Raw genomic sequence first — 21926 nt, 5'->3', positions numbered from 1 at the left:
ACATTTGGGTTGATTCCAAGTCTTTGCTATTGTGAATAATGCCACGGTAAACATATGTGTGCATGTGTCTTTTGGTGCTTTTGGTGTTTTAGACGTGAAGTCCTTGCCCATACCTATGTCCTGAATGGTATTCCCTAGGTTTTCTTCTAGGATTTTTATGGTTTTAGGTCTAATATTAAATCTCTAATCCATATCGAATTAATTTTCATATAAGTAGTAAGGAAAGGATCCAGTTTCAGCTTTCTACTTATGGCTAGCAAATTTTCCCAGCACTATTTATTAAATAAGGAATCCTTTCCCCATTTCTTGTTTTTGTCAGGTTTGTCAAAGATCAGATGGCTGTAGATGTGTGGTATTATTTCTGAGAGCTCTGTTCTGTTCCATTGGTCTATATGCCTGTTTTGGTACCAATACCATGCTGTTTTGGTTACTGTAGTCTTGTATTATAGTTTGAAGTCAGGTAGCGTGATGCCTCCAGCTTTGTTCTTTTGGCTTAGGATTGTCTTGGCAATGTGGGGTCTTTTTGGTTCCATATGAAATTTAAAGCAGTTTTTTTCCAATTCTGTGAAGAAAGTCATTGGTAGCTTAATGGGAATGGCATTGAATCTATAAATTACCTTGGGCAGTATGGCCAGTTTCACAATACTCATTCTTCCTATCCATGAGCATGATGTGTTCTTCCATTTGTTTGTGTCCTCTTTTATTTCACTGAGCAGTGGTTTGTAGACCTTCTCCTATTCAACATGCTGTTGGAATTTCTGGCTAGGGCAATCAGGCAAGAGAAAGAAATAAAGGGTATTCAATTAGGAAAATAAGAAGTCAAATTGTCCCGTTTGCAGATGACATGATTGTATATTTAGAAAACCCCATCGTCTCAACCCAAAATCTCCTTAAGCTGATAAGCAACTTCAGCAAAGTCTCAGGATACAAAATCAATGTGCAAAAATCACAAGCATTCTTATACACCAGTAACAGACAAACAGAGAGCCAAATCATGAATGAACTCCCACTCACAATTGCTTCAAAGAGAATAAAATACTTAGGAATCCAGCTTCTCTTTTCTTTATGTGAACCTTTTGGAGGACTTCTTAGATTTATAGTTTGAAGACTGGCTGTTAATTTCTTTTATACTCTATTTTTATAAATTACTGTAAAGTAAAAGTAAACTGTGCCTTTATGGAGGTTGTGGGGCATCATAATGGATGGATCTGGTTTCCCCTCTTTCATTTATACAATTTTGTTAAACATGCCTCACCAGAGTTACTACTCTGGGTCAGGGAGTGCCCTCCTCTGTTTGAGTTCCTCTTGTTTTCTAGATACTCTCCCACCTTATTTTTAAGAGTAGAAATACATTTTTGTGTTTCTGAAACAACTAATCATCTTAGGTGCTTATTTAGTGTATGCTTTCAGACCTCCGTCCTTCCAAATAAAGGTGAAGTATGAATATTAGCCATAGAATTTCTTATTTGCAATGTGGCAAGAAGATTTTATGTGGTTCTTTTCAACCACCCAATTTTCACTGGAGACTTCTGGAAATTTGACCATGCACCATTTCCTTCTCTTTAATCTCCCCTTCTACATATTCTGATTCTAGAGGTATAGAGTGAGAGCAACAAATTGACTTTAAAATTTTTCTAATTTATGGATGACTTTAATGCCAGTGTATATTTCTGCCACTGCAGATTATAGTTTTAGTATAGATAGATTGGTTGGAAGAGAGGTTTTATCATCCAGCTTCTCCACGACTACTTTAAGGTAACAGAACCATTTATAACAGCAAAAAATGAACACTTGAAACAAGTATGTAAATTATTATTCTCCCCCTTGATGCTATATTGGCAACTCTTAAAATGCATTGAAGGAACATGTACATTCTTGTGAAAATCATCCTAAGATTCTATACAAAAAATAAAATTAAAATATGTAATTATTTAAAAGTATATATACACACACACACACGCACAAACATATATATATATAATGAAAGAATTGGTTAAGTAATCTCATATTACATTTATGAATGATGTTATACTTCTTTAATATGATTTTCAGAATGTTTCAATTTTCAAAATAATGAGTTTGTTGTCAAACTAATTATTGTCATTTGTTCTTTAAATTACAGTCTGTAAGTTCTAGGAAAAAGGCACACAGGAGAGAAAAGTTAAAATTTCATAAATCAGTTTGGATAAACAAAATTTAATTGTTAGAATTGAGGAATAAAAGACTATGCTAATTTCATTATTGTATAATTCTGTTTCTTTGTATCTGAATTTCAAACAATGGTTAAAATTGTTTTTATAAATATAACTAATTCAAGGAAAGAAAAAAACTCATCTTCCTATAAAATACTTTGGTGCAGACTTTGTGGTAAACAGCAGGGTTTACGAATTGCTAATAATTACTCTACTTAGAAAGTTCTCTCTCCCTATTTTTAAAAAGAAAGGTTAGAATATACAATGTTTAACATCTTTTAGTCTGTAAACTTGTCATTGTAATGGTATCTATTACAGAAGCTTGTTGAGAGGTTAAGTTAGTAAATGTTAGTGCTACTTTTATTATTTTATAGAGATGAATAATTTTTGAAATAACATCAGAAAATCAATAATTTAATAAAATACTTAGAGTAATGACAATACTAATAGTACCAGAGATAAGTAAAATAATTTAGAAAATCAAATTTCATATGTGAAAGAAATAAATCTGATTAAACATTAATCTTTCTAAGCAAATGTTTTATGTTTCTCTACACATAGCCTTAATATTGTCATATGAGGTAAAATTTAATATACAACTAAAATACCTTTAATATCTTACCTTCTTCAGATACAAAACAAATTAAACACATGAAGGTTTATAAAACAGAAAGAGCGAACATCTTTATCTTCCTCCTTGGTAAAATACCTATAGTAATTTATTTCTTAGAGAAGCATAAGAACTTCCAGGAAATTAACAAATCAAATACAAGTGCCACTCAGGACTTTACTAAATAATTTGTCTTACAGTTTTTAGGGGTAGCTTTCATGTAAAATTCTTCAGTAGCTGATACTCAGCACCTAGAAGTTTCCATGCACCCAAGTGCCTAACTTTCTAAGTTAATTTAAGCTTTAAATGTATATTTGAATTTGCTTTCAATTCTCTAGATTCCACGTTATTCTCACCATGCGATGCTTTGATGCTTTATCATATGTCATTTTCTCTGCCTGAAAAAGTCTTTCATCCTCTTTGATCCTGCCCCATTCCTAGCCACTCAGAAAATTTGCATTCCATCAGGGATCACTTTTCTATTTCCCATTGCACTTTTTATGTATCTTCTTCATGGCAAGAATGCTGCTTCTATATTTTGTATGTACATATGTTTTTCCACTTGACTATTAGTTACTTGAGTAAAGGACATGACCACATTTGAATAGTTTTACGTTCTATTTTTTAAACGGCCAAACTCTTCCATATTTTAGGAGCTCATGGCAAAGATAGCTAGTAACCTATCAAACATCTATTATCTTTTTTTTTTTTTTTTTTTGTATCTTTTTAGTAGAGACGGGGTTTCACCGTGTTAGCCAGGATGGTCTCGATCTCCTGACCTCGTGATCCGCCCGTCTCGGCCTCCCAAAGTGCTGGGATTACAGGCTTGAGCCACCGCGCCCGGCCCCAAACATCTATTATCTTTACTAGACTACAAATATTACCTTGACCCGTTACTGCTAGAAATAAAGGCTAAATTTTCAATCTTATTTGCAGCTAGATGTGGTCAAATAAATGTTAAGTATTGGGAGGGAATTCTGGGAAGGTTCTTTAAAGGGATCTTAGCCAACTGAAAGGAGCACCAGTTTTACTCTTCTGCCCTGTTTAAAAATTAAACTGTTAAGTCAGATGTGATGACCAGAGCCTTAGCAGTTATCCTGACTTTGAGAATGGATGCCACATGGTAAGATGGTGAAGCACCCTGTTATATCAAAGAGCCAGATTCACAATACCGTAAAGCTAATGTGTCAAACTGGAGAGGGCTACTTTACATGAGACATTAAATATTTGAATATTAAGGCCATTATACTTTGGTACTCTGTTACTTTGTCAAATGTAATCTCTAACTTGCACAGAACTGAGTTAAAAACCAAAAGAAACAGAAATGTTAAATATAACATTCATTATTTTGTGGGCAAGATAAAAGAAAAAGGCATTATAACAGTAAAGGCACTTTTAGTATGTCCTCATCACATGGTTTTTTGAAAATACAATTAAAATTTAACAAAATACACATAAAAGTATTTTAACATGGCAATATTATGATTCACGTGCTGTCATTTGACAGTGTTGACTTTGGACTTTTAGATGTGATCTCCTTTGGCTTTCAGAAGACTATCATCACCAGAAACAATTTCTATTTTTGTGACTTTTTCTTAGTATTTTTGGGATTCTCTTACTTTATGCTTTCAAATGTCATTATCCATTAGAGTTTTATTTCTGACCTTTTCTCTGCTCATTTGTTATACTCTTCCTAGGTGTGCTCTGCAGCTGACAGAATATCAAGTGCTAAATTTATGCACTTATGGGTCAAGACCTAAACCCACATTTGTAACTCTCTAATGAATATCTCTGTTCTTACGTCTTGCAGGAATTGCAAGTAAAGGACTCGTTTATTTCTACGTTCATTCTCTGTCCCAGCTCTCTTAGTCTGCTCCTCCTGTAATGCTCTATCTTGACTATTTGTACCACTGTCCTTCTCTAAACTAGAATCTTCATCTCCAATTTCTTTCTCCCATCCATGGCTATTCAGTCACTAATGATTACCTCAGAAATGGAGGCTGGCTTCATTATTTCCTCCCTATCTAATGGGCTTTTGTATTCAATTATTCAACACTGCAGCATCCTCATAAATTCCTGACACATATTTCTCATTCTCCTGGCTAATTCCCCACTCATAATGCCAGTGCTAATTGTTTTCAAAAATAAACCCCCTAAAATTGAAATATGATCCTGTTTATTGGTTCCTCATTGTCTACAAGCCACTGTTCCGATTCTTTGTCACGTAAAGTCTACCATAATCTATCTTCAGCTATAGGTCTTATGCCCCAGCCTATCTGAACTTCCTCAATTCTGAACTGTGCTCTTGCCTCCATCTAAAGGATTCTTTTTTTAAATTTTTCTTTTAGATTTCTTTGTGATCTCTTTAGTGATTCCAAATTCATATTAAAAGTTGCTTTCTTTGCAAAGCCTTAGTTCTCCAAGAAAGTTAGTGATTTTGTTATCTATGTATAAACTCTAAAACAGCACTTATTTCCCTATAGAATATACCTTATAAACTATATGGATTTACCAATTTGGCTACCATACTGTACTTCAGACTCTTGAGGGCATGAGCATCTTAAAATGTATTATTCCTTATAATTCCCTAAGATTTAAAAGAAGATGCTCAACATGTAAAAAGATAATCTTTTCTATACAGGGGATAAAATATAAATGCAAAATATGGCCAATCTAAAGATTTACAAGACAGGCACTCAGCAATGGTGTACAAGGATGTAAATTGTCCTTTAAAACTGATTTTAGCAGGTTTTTGCTGTTCAAGTAGGATATATCAAGAACACTTGTTAGTAAAGATGTACTGCAACTTTTAAATAGATCTGTAGAAACTACCTGGAACCTTTATTAAAGCAAAACTCATTCAGCTTTAGACATGAAGTCCTTGCCCATGCCTATGTCCTGAATGGTACTACCTAGATTTTCTTCTAGGGTTTTTATGGTATTAGGTCTAACATTTAAGTCTCTAATCCATCTTGAATTAATTTTCGTATAAGGGGTAAGGAAAGGATCCAGTTTCAGCTTTCTACTTATGGCTAGCCAATTTTCCCAGCACCATTTATTAAATAGGGAATCCTTTCCCCATTTCTTGTTTCTCTCAAGTTTGTCAAAGATCAGATGGCTGTAGATGTGTGGTATTATTTCTGAGGACTCTCTTCTGTTCCATTGGTCTATATCTCTGTTGTGGTACCAGTACCATGCTGTTTTGGTTACTGTAGCCTTGTAGTATAGTTTGAAGTCAGGTAGCGTGACGCCTCCAGCTTTGTCCTTTTGACTTAGGATTGTCTTGGCAATGCGGGCTCTTTTTTGGTTCCATATGAACTTTAAAGCAGTTTTTTCCAATTCTGTGAAGAAACTCATTGGTAGCTTGATGGGGATGGCATTGAATCTATAAATCACCTTGGGCAGTATGGCCATTTTCACGATATTGATTCTTCCTATCCATGAGCATGGTATGTTCTTCCATTTGTTTGTGTCCTCTTTGATTTCACTGAGCAGTGGTTTGTAGTTCTCCTTGAATGTCTAAAACACCAAAAGCAACGGCAGCAAAAGCAAAAATTGACACATGGGATCTAATTAAACTAAAGAGCTTTTGCACAGCTAAAGAAACTACCATCAGAGTGAACAGGCAACCTACAGAATGGGAAAAAATTTTTGCAACCTACTCATCTGACAAAGGGCTAATATCCAGAATCTACAAAGAACTCAAACAAATATACAAGAAAAAAACAAACAACCCCATCAAAAAGTGGGCAAAGGATATGAACAGACATTTCTCAAAAGAAGACATCCATACAGCCAACAGACACATGAAAAAATGCTCATCATCACTCGCCATCAGAGAAATGCAAATCAAAACTACAATGAGATACCATCTCACACCAGTTAGAATGGCAATCATTAAGAAGTCAGGAAACAACAGGTGTTGGAGAGGATGTGGAGAAATAGGAACACTTTTACACTGTTGGTGGGATTGTAAACTAGTTCAACCATTATGGAAAACAGTATGGCGATTCCTCAAGGATCTAGAACTAGATGTACCATATGACCCAGCCATCCCACTACTGGGTATATACCCAAAGGATTATAAATTACTCTACTACAAAGACACATGCACACGTATGTTTATTGCGGCACTATTCACAATAGCAAAGACTTGGAATCAACCCAAATGTCCATCTGTGACAGACTGGATTAAGAAAATGTGGCACATATACACCATGGAATACTATGCAGCCATAAAAAAGGATGAGTTTGCGTCCTTTGTAGGGACATGGATGCAGCTGGAAACCATCATTCTTAGCAAACTATCACAAGAAGAGAAAACCAAACACCGCATGTTCTCACTCATAGGTGGGAACTGAACAATGAGATCACTTGGACTCGGGAAGGGGAACATCACACACTGGGGCCTATCATGGGGAGGGGGGAGGAGGGAGGGATTGCATTGGGGAGTTACACATGATATAAACGTCATGCACATGTACCCTAGAACTTAAAGTATAATAAAAAAAAAAAAAAAAAAAAAAAAACTCATTCAGCTTATCACAGTTTAATGACTACATGACTTAGCTTACTGCTCTTAAAACAAACACATCAAATAAATTTTTATGGTCAAATTTCCATGATTAGTGCCACATTTTACTGTCCATAAAATTTAAAATGGGTCTTTTCATCTTGAGTTTTAAAGTTTGAAGAGGCTAATCTGTGACTTTCACTTTTGTCTGCACTGATTGTATTACTCCTGAAAAAGACTACATTTTTAGCTTTGAAGTCTAGAGTCCTGATTTAGCCAAGGAAGAGGATAAGAGAAACAGCTTTTGTGGGGTTTTCATTTACAGAACAACCTGACTTGATTTTGAAGCTGAGTAAGTGGGGGAAGATATTTTTTCCATCTCTGTTAATACATACCATGTGGATGACTAGCCATTGTCCCCCTAAAAATGAAACTGACAAAAATTTTACAAAAGATTAATAGCAATCATCCACAGTTATCTTCTCAATCAAACCAAGCATCTGAGATAGATTCTTTAAAAAAAAAAAAAAAAAAAAAAAAAACACCATTAGCAAGTCTTTATCCCCCACTTCTTAAATCTGTCACTCCTCTATAAAATACTATGATTTCCTCAACAACAACCCCTGACATTCCTTCATTAAAGAAAGTTTGTGACATCAAAATGAAATCAAGTAAGGAATCAAAATGGGCTCTAATATTCCCTCAAATATGAAAATATACTAGCTTTTGAGCTAGATAATAAGATCTTTCAAGGAAACATTACATTTTATAAATAGATATCTTTGGTCCTTAATAGTTGCCTTTATTACATAAAAGTTTTCTATTAGTCTTTTAAAAAAAGTACTACTATATATAACCAAGCTTACAATAGTAGATGAGAAGCAAAACAATCATGTGTCTAACAGCTATTCATAATATGTAATATTACAGATTTCTGCTCCATAAATTGAAAAAATAAAATTATTCAAATGTTTGAAAAACATAATACAGTAGTGGAAATACCCAGACCTAATTATAATCATTTATGAATTAGATCTTAGTAATGTTTTCTGTTTAATTACGTAATAGTGTGTACTATGAGTGTCAAGACAATCTCAAGTGTCATAAGAATCAGCATTTTAGAAAAACATACATACTTTTAGTTTAGAAATTGTACTTACATGTATAAGCATATAAATGATAATGTTCAGCAAATGCAAAAAAATGCCAGAACATATATGGTTATATCTTAATTTTATATTTTATTTTTACTAATATAAAATTATACTTTTTTGCTTTAAATATTTTGAATTGCATTTTGTCTTATATGAATACTGTGAGTCTTCCTTAATAAATAAAACTTTACACCATAATGGACTAAATAAACAAATCGACAATGGTCCAGCCATAATAAAAATACAATTCTGACCCATGACCTGAAGCAACCAGCTCAATAGACAAAGCACTATTTGCAGCAACCAGTCCAGGAAGCCAAAAATAAACCCCTGTAGCAATTGACCAGGGCTTGATTCATCCTAGTGTTCCATCGGAACGCTAAGCATGTAGGAGTTATTTATATCTTACTGCTCAAGGTCACCACCAAGGTCTGATTTTTCACTCATGCAAAAAAACAAAGAATTGCAGCCTCCAGCATAAATGGGTTAAAAATTGACAGCTTTCTTAAATTTTGTGCCAACTTTCAACTTAGGACCAGCTGGAGAAAGCTAAATATGCTTCCTTAAACAATCACATAGAATATCTTGATTCTAGTTAGCTAGTCTATAGTTTTTTGATGTCAATAGCCTACAATCAGGGCATGCCTGAACTCTTTTCTTCTTTTCTACTATGAAGCTTTCACGCTGCTTTGTCTGCATTTGAGTCTCTGCTAAATGTAACTGATGATGGCTGACACCCTTGCTATAGCAAGGTCATTTGAGTTGTCTTCAGTTATTCCTATAAGAACACAACACAGCCATATTTCCCACTCTGCTTCACTGGTGTAAATAACTACTGTAATAAATTCATTGGTTGTCATTTTCATAATGTTTTATGTGATTTTCAATAACATCAGTGTATTTGTGAATATTATTAATATACTTGGCAGGATTTTAAAATTCATATATTTGCTGGGCACGGTGGCTCATGCCTAAAATCTCACGATTTTGGTAGGCTGAAGCAGGAGGATTACTTGAGGTCAGTAGTTCAAGACCATCTTAGGCAACATAGCAAGGCTCTATCTTTACCAAAAAAATTGAAAAAAAAAAATTAGCCAGGCTCAGTGACTTGTGCCTGTAATCCTAACTACTTGGGAGCTTTAGGCAGTAGAATTACTGGGACCCAGGAGATTGAGTGAGCACCCCAGCCTGGACAACAGAGCAAGACCCTATCTCAAAAAAATTATTTACTATCATACAATTATCTTTTTGTTTGTTTGTTTTTTTGAGATGGAGTCTCACTCATTGCCCAGGCTGGAGTGCAGTGGCGCGATCTCGGCTCACTGCAAGCTCCACTTCCCGGGTTCACGCCATTCTCCTGCCTCAGCCTCCCGAGTAGCTGGGACTACAGGTGCCCGCCACCACGCCCGGCTAATTTTTTGTATTTTTAGTAGAGATGGGGTTTCACCATGTTAGCCAGAATGGTCTGGATCTCCTGACCTCGTGATCCGCCCGTCTCGGCCTCCCAAAGAGCTGGGATTACAGGCGTGAGCCACCACGCCTGGCCATACAATTATCTTTTATAAACATTTTTTCGGTCCCTGTTTGTTATGATTTTGCAAACTCTCCATATTGGTAAATGTAGTTTAACTACAGTATAATAAATATTCAATCCTATGAATGTATGATGTCCAGTATTCTATTGATGGACACTTAGATTTTTTCCCACTTTTTGGCTGAATATCTTTGTATATTCTTCCACATTTCTTTTAGCTCATATTTTGCATGTGTGAAAATTTCTCTAATGTTCATACTTACAAGTGGAATTGCTGGAATTAGAATATGGGCCTTTTCACCTTAATGTAATCTTGTAAAATTACCCTTAAGGTAATTGTATCTTCTTACTCTAAAATCAACTGAGTAATTTATTTATATCCTTGGACTTTTAAAATTTTTCAAATCTGATGATTGATAAATTATATGCCACTGTCCTATTAATTTATGTTTTCCTAAGGAGATTGAGCATCTTTTCATGTGCTTAGTGGTAATTCACACTTTCTCTGGAAGAACTTATTTTACTATTTTCTTATTGCATCATTTATCATTTTCTTGTCTGTCAAAGAAAAATTGCACCAGACAAGTTAAAGAGACAAGGAAGAGTTTATTTAAGAATATTGCAATAAGGGAGAGAGATGAAATTCAAATCTGCTGAACCAAAATGAAGGAGAAATTTAAGCACAGGGATGAGTTAGTGGAAAGTACTGGGAGGAATTAGGGAAAGGTTGGTCAACGTGATTAGGCCATCAGTGTTTGTTTGCTAACTGGTACTTAACAAAGTTAGTTAGAGTTCAACACAGAGACTGGAGGATAGAAGGGTACTATCTCCTTTGATGATCCCGTTTCAAAAGACGGCTCCCAGAGTTCTTTAGAAAATTTCTTGTATGTAAAGCTTGCAAGAAGCTAGAAGAAGATTTACATCTCAAAGAGGCTAGAAATAATTTATAGTTGCAAGTTTTCTAAAGTAATTCCTCAAAGAAAAGGGAAGTCCAGGGGCCTATAGTTAGGAAGAAATCTGTCTAAAGTTTTATCAAGCTGAGGGAAAAATTAAGGTTGGTTATCTTGGTCACGATTTAGAAGAGTTTTAAAATCCTATTTAAAAATCCTTTTCTGTTTAATCTTTAATATTTTTTATGTTGTCCTTTATATTATAGGTGATTCAAGTTTTAATGCATCAGATTTGTCAACATTTTTCTTGATGTTTGTGCTTCTTGATAATTTAATAGTAGACATTTCTTAAGTAGTTTCACCTTCGGAAGGATTTGAGGTTTACACAAATTTTAGTCATGGGAGGTAAATTAAAAAAATACAGTATTCTTGTTCCTGGACTTTTAACTAATCCATAGTTTTGTGTTTCCAAGTGGCTTATGTGATCGATTTGTGTACAATAAATATACATCTAGTTTGGTTTACCTTTACACCTGATGGGTCTGTTTGCATGGGAGGGAACTCTAAAAAAAGTGTAACTCTCTTTTGGGGTGATTATTTTATAATTTGATAACAATGGTGACATCTTGCTCTCTTAATTGCTCGCCTGGCTTCTTTCTGATACCAAAGGCTTCTCTGGTAATAAACATGGGCTATGGGTCAAAGGTTAATATTAAAACTGTGGTGTCCATGTAAGCAGGAAGCAGTTATGTGGTCTGGCATTTCTCTGGCCTCCTTTGGTTGAAAGTGATTGATAGTCGTTATATCTGGAAAAAACCAGACTAAAGGATCCCAAGGGAACAGCTCTAGAGCTGCCGCTCCCAACAAATAGCACTAGCAAGGGGCCTGCTGCTCTGAGGGACTTCAGTTGGGATCAAAGTCTACCAACACCTACTCACTTGAAATGCCATCCTCATCACCTGTGATATATGCAATTTACTGAGCTCCTGTGATTCACCATTACTCACCTTTAATTCTGCCAATTTACAGCCAGTTTTCTGTCATTATATCAATACTTCTCCATCTTTAGCAGTCATCTCTCCAATCTTCAATGTTTGTTTGGTTAAAATTATCTCTCTCGCTCTCTCTCTCTTTTTTTTTTTCCTTCAGGAGACTAGACTGCTCTTTGACAAATATTTTCTCTAAACTCTTCTTTAATCTTCTATGTGCCACATGTAGCAGATATGTGTTAGAATTGTGTTAGAAATGTATATTCTATGCATTTTTCTTTTTGATCAACATTATTAAGGTATATAGTACACAAAAAAATGCATTTGTTTTAAACATTCAGTTTAATGAGTTTTGACAAAATTATACCTTCCTATAACCACCACTACAGTCATGATGTAGAATGTTTTCATCACTCCAGAGAGTTTGCTTGGTTCCCTTTTCAGTCATCCTCCCACAAGCATTTCTTCCTACCCTGTTTTTTCACCTCCAGGTTCCTGGAAATCACTAATGTGCCTTCTTACGTGTGTGTATGTTTGTAAGCACTACTGAGGTATAATTGACATTAAAAAGCTGTACATATTTAATATATGTGCAACTTGATGAATTTGGAGATACATACACACCTGTGAAACCATCATCACAGTCAATGCCATAAACAAATCCATCACTCCAATGTTTCCCCCACCTTCTTGATTTATTATTTATTGCTTACTTAATATATTTATTTTTAAATTTTATTAATGTGAAAGAATTCAACATAAGATCTACCTTCTTAGCAAATTACTATGATTTAGTTTTGCCATTTCTAGTCTATTACATATACAAAAGTTGACAGTATAGACTCTTGTTTTTGACTCTTATAACTGGCTATGATGTAGTGGATCATACATATTGCGCATAATAAGTAGCTTATTAACTATAATTACTGATCTATATGTCCTTGTATATTCCACAATTTGTTTATACATTCATCAGGCTATAGATACTTGATTGCTTTTAGGTTGGGACCATCGTGAATAAAGAGAGCTATGGTTAAGTACAAGAATTTCCATAAATACAAATTTTTGTATCTCTTGACTAAATATTCATGAGTTGAAATACTGTCACTTAGTAAGTGTATATGCAATTCTTTGTGAACTGATTATTTTCTATAGTGGTTGTACCATTTTATACTTTGAACAGCAATGAATAAAAATTCCAGTTGCTCTAAAACATTCTTGTAAACACTAGGTATTTTTAGTCATTTTAACTGTAGACTGTGTAGGGGTTTTAACTTGTATCTTCCTAGTTGTAATGATGCTTAACATCCTTTCGTGTATTTATTGGCTTATTTTTTTTGGAATAAACTGTTAAGATATATTGATTAATTTTTATATTTACATTAAAATTTATTTGCTTTGGCATATAATTTAATGAATTTTAATAAATGCACACAGTTTTGTAACCAATATCATAATCAAGATATAAAACAGTTGTATTACTGTAAAAATATCTTCCTGATATCCTTTGGTTATATTTTAAACATTTTTAGTTAAGTTATTTGCTTTTTTATTTTAGGCTGTGTAAGTTAAAATATATGTAATCTTGAATACCAGTCTTTCAACTGAAATAAGTATTGTAAATACTTGCCTTTTAATTTTTAATGCTGTCTTTTAAAGTGCAAAAATTTAAATTTTGATATTCAATTTGCAAGTTAACATTTTTCCCTTAACTTTTTTGTACAAATTATATAGGATGTTTTCTAATGGAAGTTCTATAGTTTTAATTTTTTAAAAAATAATATTTGGTCTTTGGGGAGTCTGGATGAGTTATAGATCAAAGTTCTGACTTTTTCTTTCCTTTTTTATTTTTTAAAAAATGAACAGTTAATTTAATTGCCTTGTTCTTGATTTTATGGTAGATTTTTTCATTGTTCTTATGTTTCTTCAAGTTTTTAGCATAAATGGGTTTGTAATTTTGATATGCTTTCTCTGCATCTATTACAATGACTTATGGCCTTTTTCTTTATTCTGTTAATGTGGTAAATTAAATTGATTTAGTTTTCTGATGTTAACTGATCTTTCATTGCTAAAATAAATGATACTTTGCTGGATACAATTTGTTATTATTTTTCTAAGCATATTTGGATCTATATTCATGAGGAAGTTTGCCTACAATTTTCTTTTCTTACAATATTTTTGTCTGCTTTAGGTATTAGGATAATAGGCTAGTAAAATATATTGGAAAGTGTTATTTTTGCCTCTATTTTCTGACTTCTTAGTAGAATTATTATTATATCTTTCTTAAATGTTTGATAGAGTTTTCTAGTAAAGTGACCGGGTTTGGAATTATCTTTATATGAATTTTTAATTGTGAATTCAGCATCTTTAATATTTTTCTAGGCTATTCATTTTGCATGTATTCTTAAATATATTTTAATAATGGTATCTTGAAAATGTTTTGCATTTCATCTAGGTTGTTGAACCTTGATGAATTATACAATATTTATTTATGAAATTCCTGAAAAAAAGTGTATTTAGGAATATCATTCTGTTTCTGTTTGCCTTGTTTCCCAATGTATTTCATTACTCATATTTTCTTTTCCTCGGGCATTTTTTGCTACCTAATTTTTATCATGAAATTTTTAACATTCTCTAACTTTTAAAAATATGTTTACAATCTACAGTAATGTTCCCTTTTTAATTCTTGATATTTGTCTTTTTCATTTTTTAAAATTTTTGTGGGAACATAGCAGGTGTACCCTACTATTTATGGAGTACATGAGATGTTTTGATATAGGCATGCATATAAAATAAGCACATCATGGAGAATGGAATATTTCTAACCTCTAGCATCCTTGGAGTTACAAATATTCCAATTACAATCTTTAAGCTATTTTAAAACGTACAATGATGTTATTACTGACTATAGTCACCCTGTTATGCCACCAAATACTAGGTCTTTATTCTTTCAAATTTTTTTTTTTTTTTTTTTTTTTTGGTACCCATTAACCATCCCCACCTCCCCCTACTACTTCACTATCCTTTCCAGCCTCTGGTAACTATCCTTCTACTCTCTATGTCCATTAGTTTGTTTAGATTTTTAGATCCCACAAATATGTGAGAACATGCAATATATGTCTTTCTGTGCCTGGCTTATTTCACTTAACATAATGATCTCCAGTTCCATTGATGTTGTTGCAAACAACTGGATCTCATTCCTTTTTATGACTGAATAGTCCTCTATTGTGTATACATACCACCTTTTCTTTAGCCATTCATCTATTTAGAGACACTTCGGTTTCTTCCAAATCTTAGCTGTTGTAAACAGTGCTGCAACAAACATAGACGTGCAAATATCTCTTTGATATATATTTTTTTCTTTCGTGTATATACCCAGCAGTGAGAGTGCAAGATCATGTGGTAGCTGAATTTTCAGTTTTTTGAGGAACCTCCAAACTGTTCGCTATGCTGGTTGTACTAATTTACGTTCTCTCCAACAATGTACAAGGTTTGCCTTTTCTCCACATTCTTGCCAGCATTTGTTATTGCCCGTCTTTTGGAATACAAGCCATTTTAACTGGGGTGAGACAATATCTCTTTGAAGTTTTGATTTGCATTTCTCTGAGGATCAATGATGTTGAGCACCTTTTCATATGCCTGTTTGCTATTTGTATGTCTTCTTTGGAGAAATGTCTATTCAAATATTTTTGATCAGATTATTAGATTTTTCTATTATGTGGTAGTTTGAGCTCTTTATATTTTCTGGTTATTAATCCCTTGACAGATGGGTAGTTTGCAAATATTTTATCCCATTCTGTGAGTTGTCTCTTCATTTTGTTAACTGTCATTTGTAGCGCAGAAACTTTTTAACTTGATATGATTCCATTTGTCTATTTTTGCTTTGGTTGGCTGTTCTTATTTGGTATTGCTCATAAAATTTTCACCCAGACCAATGTCCTGGAGATTTTCTCCAAAGTTTTGCTGTACTAATTTCATAGTTTCAGGTCTTAGATTTTAAGTTTTTAATCCATTTTGATTGGATTTGTATAGATGGAGAGAGAATTGGGAGGGGTCTAGTTTCATTCTTCTGCATGTGGATATTCAGTTTTCCCAGACTATTTATTGAAGAGGCTAACAATAACATGTATGTTCCTGGCACCAATGTTAAAACATGAATTCACTGAAAGTATGTGGATTTGTTTCTATGTTCTCTATTCGTTTTTATTGGTCTATGTGTCTGTTTTTATGCCAGTACTCTGCTATTTTGATTACCATAGCTCTGTTGCATAATTTGAAGTCATATACTGTGATTCCTCCAGTTTTGTTCTTTTTGCTTCACATAGCTTTGGCTATTCTGGGTCTTTTGTAATTCCATTTAAACATTAAGATTGTTTTTTCTGTTTCTATAAGAATGTCATTGGTATTTTCATAGGGACTGCATTGAATCTGTAGATTGCTTTGGGTAGTAAGGGCATTTTAACAATATTAGTTTTTCCAGTACATAAACATGGAATATTCTTCTATTTTTTGGTGTCATTTTCGATTTCTTTCATCAGTATTTTATAGTTTTCATTATAGAGATCCTTTACTTCTTTGGTTAATTCTTGCATATTTAACTTTGTGTCTAGCTATTGGATTACTTTTTAATTTCTTTTTCTGATTGTTCATTCTTGGCAAATATAATTGATATTTATTTTGTATAATGATTTTATATCTTGCAAATTTACTGAATTTGTTTATAAATTCTCATAGTTTTTTTTTGTGGAGTCTTTAGATTTTTCTAAATATAAGACTACGTCATCTGCAAACAAGAATAATCTGTTATGGGTCATTTAGATGTTTATTTTATTAATCAGTTTAGATAGATATTTGTAAATATTATTAATCTTTTCCAAGAAAAGCTTTCAATGTCATTTGTTTTCTCTTTTATGTATTGTATTTTAGTAATGTTTGCTTTAACCTTATCATTTCATTTCTTCTACTAATGGTGGTTTTACTCCTTTTCCAGCCGCATATGTCTCAGATAGTGATTTAGACCTTATTATTTCTTAACATAGATTTTTTAAATTATAAATTTTCCTCTAAGTACTATGTTAGTTTTATTCCTAAAGTTTGGCATTTGTGTTTCAATATCATTAAGTTTAACAGATTTACCAATGTCCTTAGTGATTTCTTCTTTGTCCCTTGGACTTTCTCACTGTATTTTTCTTTCTGTTCACAAATACTTGTGTTTCATCTAGGTATCTTTTTCTTACAAATTACAGCTATAGTTTAACTCTAGTTTTGCTTTACTTTGTTGAGTTTTATTTTATGAACTAGTATATGGATATTTGTGAATGTTCTATGTTCACTGGAAAAGAATGTATATTCTGCTATAGTTGAGTGTTGAGGTCTAAAAATTTAATTGTGTAAATTCATTTGATAGTGCTGTTCAGGTCTTATATTTTCCTATAAACCTATGTCTACTGCTTCTCTCTAGTATTGAGAGAGGACTGTTGTAATCACCAGTAACTATTGCAGATGCATTTGTTTATCCTTCAATTTTGTTGTTTTTGCTCCTGTTGTTTTGATATACTATTATCAAACATTATATATTTAGAATTATTTCATCTTGACTATCTTTATTCTTAGTAATATTTATTGAGATCTACTTGGGGTACTATTAACAAAGTCTCAGTTTTCTCATGATTAGGGTTTACATGATATTTATTTTACATTATTTTAATTTTAAGTGTGTTATCTGTAATAGCATATAGATGGTCTCCTTTTTTAAAATAACCAGTCTGAAAGACTATTTTTTGTTTGTATTTAATAAAATCATCAATATATTGGTGTTGAAGTGTACTATCTTGCTATTTGTTTTCTATGTATTCTATCTGTTCTTTATTCCTTATCTTTCTTTTCCTGTCTGCTTTCAGTATTATAACATCCACTGCTGTATTCAATTTTATTTTCGTTTTTTGACTGATAGTCCTATACTTTCATTTTACTGGTTTCTCTGATGCTTATAGTAAACATCTTTAAATTATTACATTACCCTCCAAATAATATTATTCTACTCCATGGGAAATAGTTTTAAAAATTAGCAACATTTTTTTAATACCCTCTTGCATTTTTGGTACCATTATTATCACTTTTTTTATTGTTACATGTGATATAAAACATGCTACATTGTTGCTATTTTTGCTTTCAACAATTAATTCCCTTTTAAGGAAATCAAATGAAGAAAATATTATCTTCTTCTTTCTATTGGTTTACTATTTTAAATAATGTTTATTCCTTTGTATAGAAACAAGTATAGAAAAGCTACCTTTAGCTTTTTTAGTTTTCCTCTTGAAGAATTTATTGTAACATTTCTTATAGTACAGACCTGCTGGAGACAAATTTTCTTTACTTTGCCTTTGAAAGATTTTCAACAGCATAATAGACCCTTTAGGGAAGTGTTGTTGCATTTGTGTCGACATTCTTTTTATCACTTTAAAGTTATTGTTTTATTGTCTCCTGAATTGCTTTATTCCCAATAAAAAGTCAGCAGGTATTCTACATTTTTCCTTGTATGTAATATGTTATTTTTTTCTGCCTGATTTCTAAATGTTCTTTTTACTGTCAGGTTTTAACCATTTGACCTCTTCATTTTCTTCTTCTTATTTTGTCACATTGTTAGCATATGCATTGATATTATTTACTATATAACAAAATAAAATAAATTATTACCATACAGAATAAAAGTGACCCCTTTATTAAAAAATTAAAAACATTGGTGGCTAATCTTGAGTTTCTTGAATAAATTTGATCTCCTTTTATCCTACCTCAGGAGAAATATCTACTGCAATGGTCATTTCAACAAGAATGGTATAAGAGTCAAGGCAGAAAATATATTTTCATTGTTTGGAAATATATTTTTAAAAAAATACTTTGACTGTATTCCCCTTGAGAACTGAAACAAGAGAAGGATGCTCACTCTTGCTATTCTTATTCAACTTAGCATTGCAGGTCCTACCCAGAGCAGTCAAGCAAAAGAAAGAAAGAAAACATATCCCAGTAGGAACAAATGAAGTCAAACTATCTCTGTTTGCAGGCAATATGATTCTATACTTGGAAAACCAAATAGTCTCAGTCCTAAAGCTCCTAGATCTGAAAAACAGTTTCAGCAAAGTTTCAGGATACAAAATCAATGTACCAAAATCAGTAGCATATCTATATACCAACAACATCCAAGCTGAGAGCCAAGAATACAACTCCATTCTCAATAGTCACAAAATAATAAAATACCTGGGAATACAGCTACACAGAGAGGTGAAAAATCTCTACAATGAGAATTACAAAACACTGCTCAAATAAATCAGAAAGGACACAAACAATTGAAAAGTATTCCATGATAATGAATAGGAAGATTCAATATTGTTAAAATGGCCACACTGCCCAAAGCAATTTACATATTCAATGATATTCCTAACAAACTACCAATGACATTCTTCACAGAATTAAAAAAAATATGTATTTAAAAACTTATATGAAACTTAAAAGAGCCCAAATAGAAAAGGCAATCCCTAAGCAAAAAGAACAAAGCTGGAGGCATCATGTTACCTGACTTCAAAGTATACTATAAGGCTACAGGAACCAAAACAGCATGGTAGTAGTACAAAAATAGACACATAGCCCAGCAAAAATGCCACATACCTACAACAATCTGATCTTCAACAAACCCAACAAAAAAAAGCCCAGGGAAGGACACCTGTTCAATAACTGGTTCTGGAATAACTGCCTAGCCATATGCAGAAAATTGAAACTAGACCACTTATACCATGTATCAAAATGAATTCAAGATAAGTTAGACTTACTTAAGTCTGAAACCAAAAACTATAGAAACCCTGGAAGGTAAACTTGGAAATACCTTTCTGGACATAGGCTCTGGGATAGATTTCATGATGAAGATACCAAAAGCAACTGCAACAAAAACAAAAAATTGACAAATGAGACCTAATTAAACTAAAGAGTTCTACACAGCAAAAGAAACTATCAACAGAGTAAACAGAGAACCTACAGAATGGGGGAGAAATGTTTGCAAACTGCACTCCTCAAAGGTCTAATACCCAGAGTCTATAAGGAACTTAAACACATTAAAAAGCAAAAGACCACTACATTACAACATGGGCAAAGGACATGAAAAGACAGTTTTCAAAAAGAAGACATACATGCAGCCAACAAGCATAAGAAAAAAATGCTCAACATCACTGATTATTAAAGAAATGGAAATCAAACTACAATGAGATACCATCGCACACTAGTCAAAATGACTACTTTTAAAAAAATAAAAAAATAACAAATTCTGGTGAGGTTGTGGAGAAAAGGGAATGCTTATAAACTGCTGCTGGGAATGTAAATTAGCCATTGTGGAAAGCAGCATGACAATTTCTCAAATAACTTAAAACAATTACTATTTGACCCAGCAACCCCATTATTGGGTATATATCCAAAGAAATTTAAATCATCCTACCATAAAGACAGATGTACACGTGCCTTAATTGCAGCACTATTCACAATAGCAAACACATGGAATCAACCTAAATGCCTATCAGTGATAAACTGGATAAGGAAAATGTAGTACATATACAACGTGGAATACTATGCAGTCATAAAAAAGAATGAGATCATGTCCTTTACAGCAGTGTGGATGAAGCTAGAGGCCATTATCATAAGCAAACTAATGCAGGAGCAGAAAACCAAATACTGCAGGTTCTCACTCATAAGTGGGAGCTGAACTTTGAGTACACATGGACACAAAGAAGGGAACAGTAGACACCAGAGCCTACATTGGGGTAGAGGGTTGAAGGAGGGAGATAATCAAAACACTACCTATAGGGCACTACGATTATTACCTGGGTGACAAAATAATCTGTACATCAAACTCCCATAACATGCAATTGACCTTATAACAAACCTGCATGAGTACCCCAAACCTAAAATAAAAATTAAAAAGAATATTTTTACTCCAATTAATGACAATCACCAGGTAGGTTGGCAGTGACTCAAAATTGAGAGTTCTTAAAATTCATAAAATTTTTGCTTTTAGGTTGAAAATGGGAATGGACATTTATTTCAATAAGTTTACATTCAGTGGCTCAGACAACTTATATCCTCTGATTTATATCTTCCGATTTGTGCAACACCTAATATGAACTAGTATGATTTGAAAGGCCTCAGAAAACCCCTCCCTGTAGATGAGTGTCCAACAGTAGTAGCTTGTTGCTATGTATTGAGTTGATAGTTCAATGATACATTTCATATTCATAGTGTTTCTGGTAATTGATTATGTGTGCAGTAGGTATCTACCTATCATTACTTTGAGTTAAACAGGTATAAAAACTTCCTCTTGCACAGTAGAGCAGAGGGGAAAAGCTTCCCTACCTATTAATGAATCATTCTTCCTGAATCCATTGAGTTGGAAAACTTCGGAGTGATCTGGCTATACTGTTTTAGATTGAGAGGGAATTATGTAGAAATGGGAGAGGAAAGAATTCTAATTCAAAAAAAAAAAGTGTGAGAGATGTTATATGTATTATTTTACTCTTGCTGTAACTTAGTGGCTTAAAACAACAAAAATGTATTCTTTAAGAGTTCTGGAGGTCAGAAGTTCAAAGTCAGTTTCCCTGGAGTAAAATATAGTGTAAGTAGGGCTCATTCTTTCTGGAGGCGCTGAGGAGATAATTCATTTCTTTTCTTTTTCTAGCATTTGGAGGACTCCCAAAATCCTGGGCTTGTAATCCTTCATCACACCATGCCAATCTCTTGTTCTGTCATCATATCTCCTATTCCTCTTCTATAGTGAAATCTCCCTTTGCCACCTTTCTATTAAGATGCTTGTGATTACATTTAAGGCCCACCCAGATAATCTATGTTAGCTTTCAATATTAATATCCTTGATTTAATCATATCTGCAATATCTCTATTGCTATATAAGAAAATATTTGAAAGTTCTGGGGATTAGGATCTGGATATCTCTGGGTGCTAATTTTCAGCTCACCATACCATAGCACTATCTGCGTGAACATGCTAGAATTT

The sequence above is a fragment of the Trachypithecus francoisi genome, unplaced genomic scaffold (genome assembly GCF_009764315.1).
Source record: "Trachypithecus francoisi isolate TF-2019V2 unplaced genomic scaffold, Tfra_2.0 Lachesis_group17, whole genome shotgun sequence".
Lineage (NCBI taxonomy): Eukaryota > Metazoa > Chordata > Mammalia > Primates > Cercopithecidae > Trachypithecus > Trachypithecus francoisi.
The sequence above is the reverse complement of the archived record's forward strand: the minus strand, read 5'-3'. Positions refer to the sequence as shown.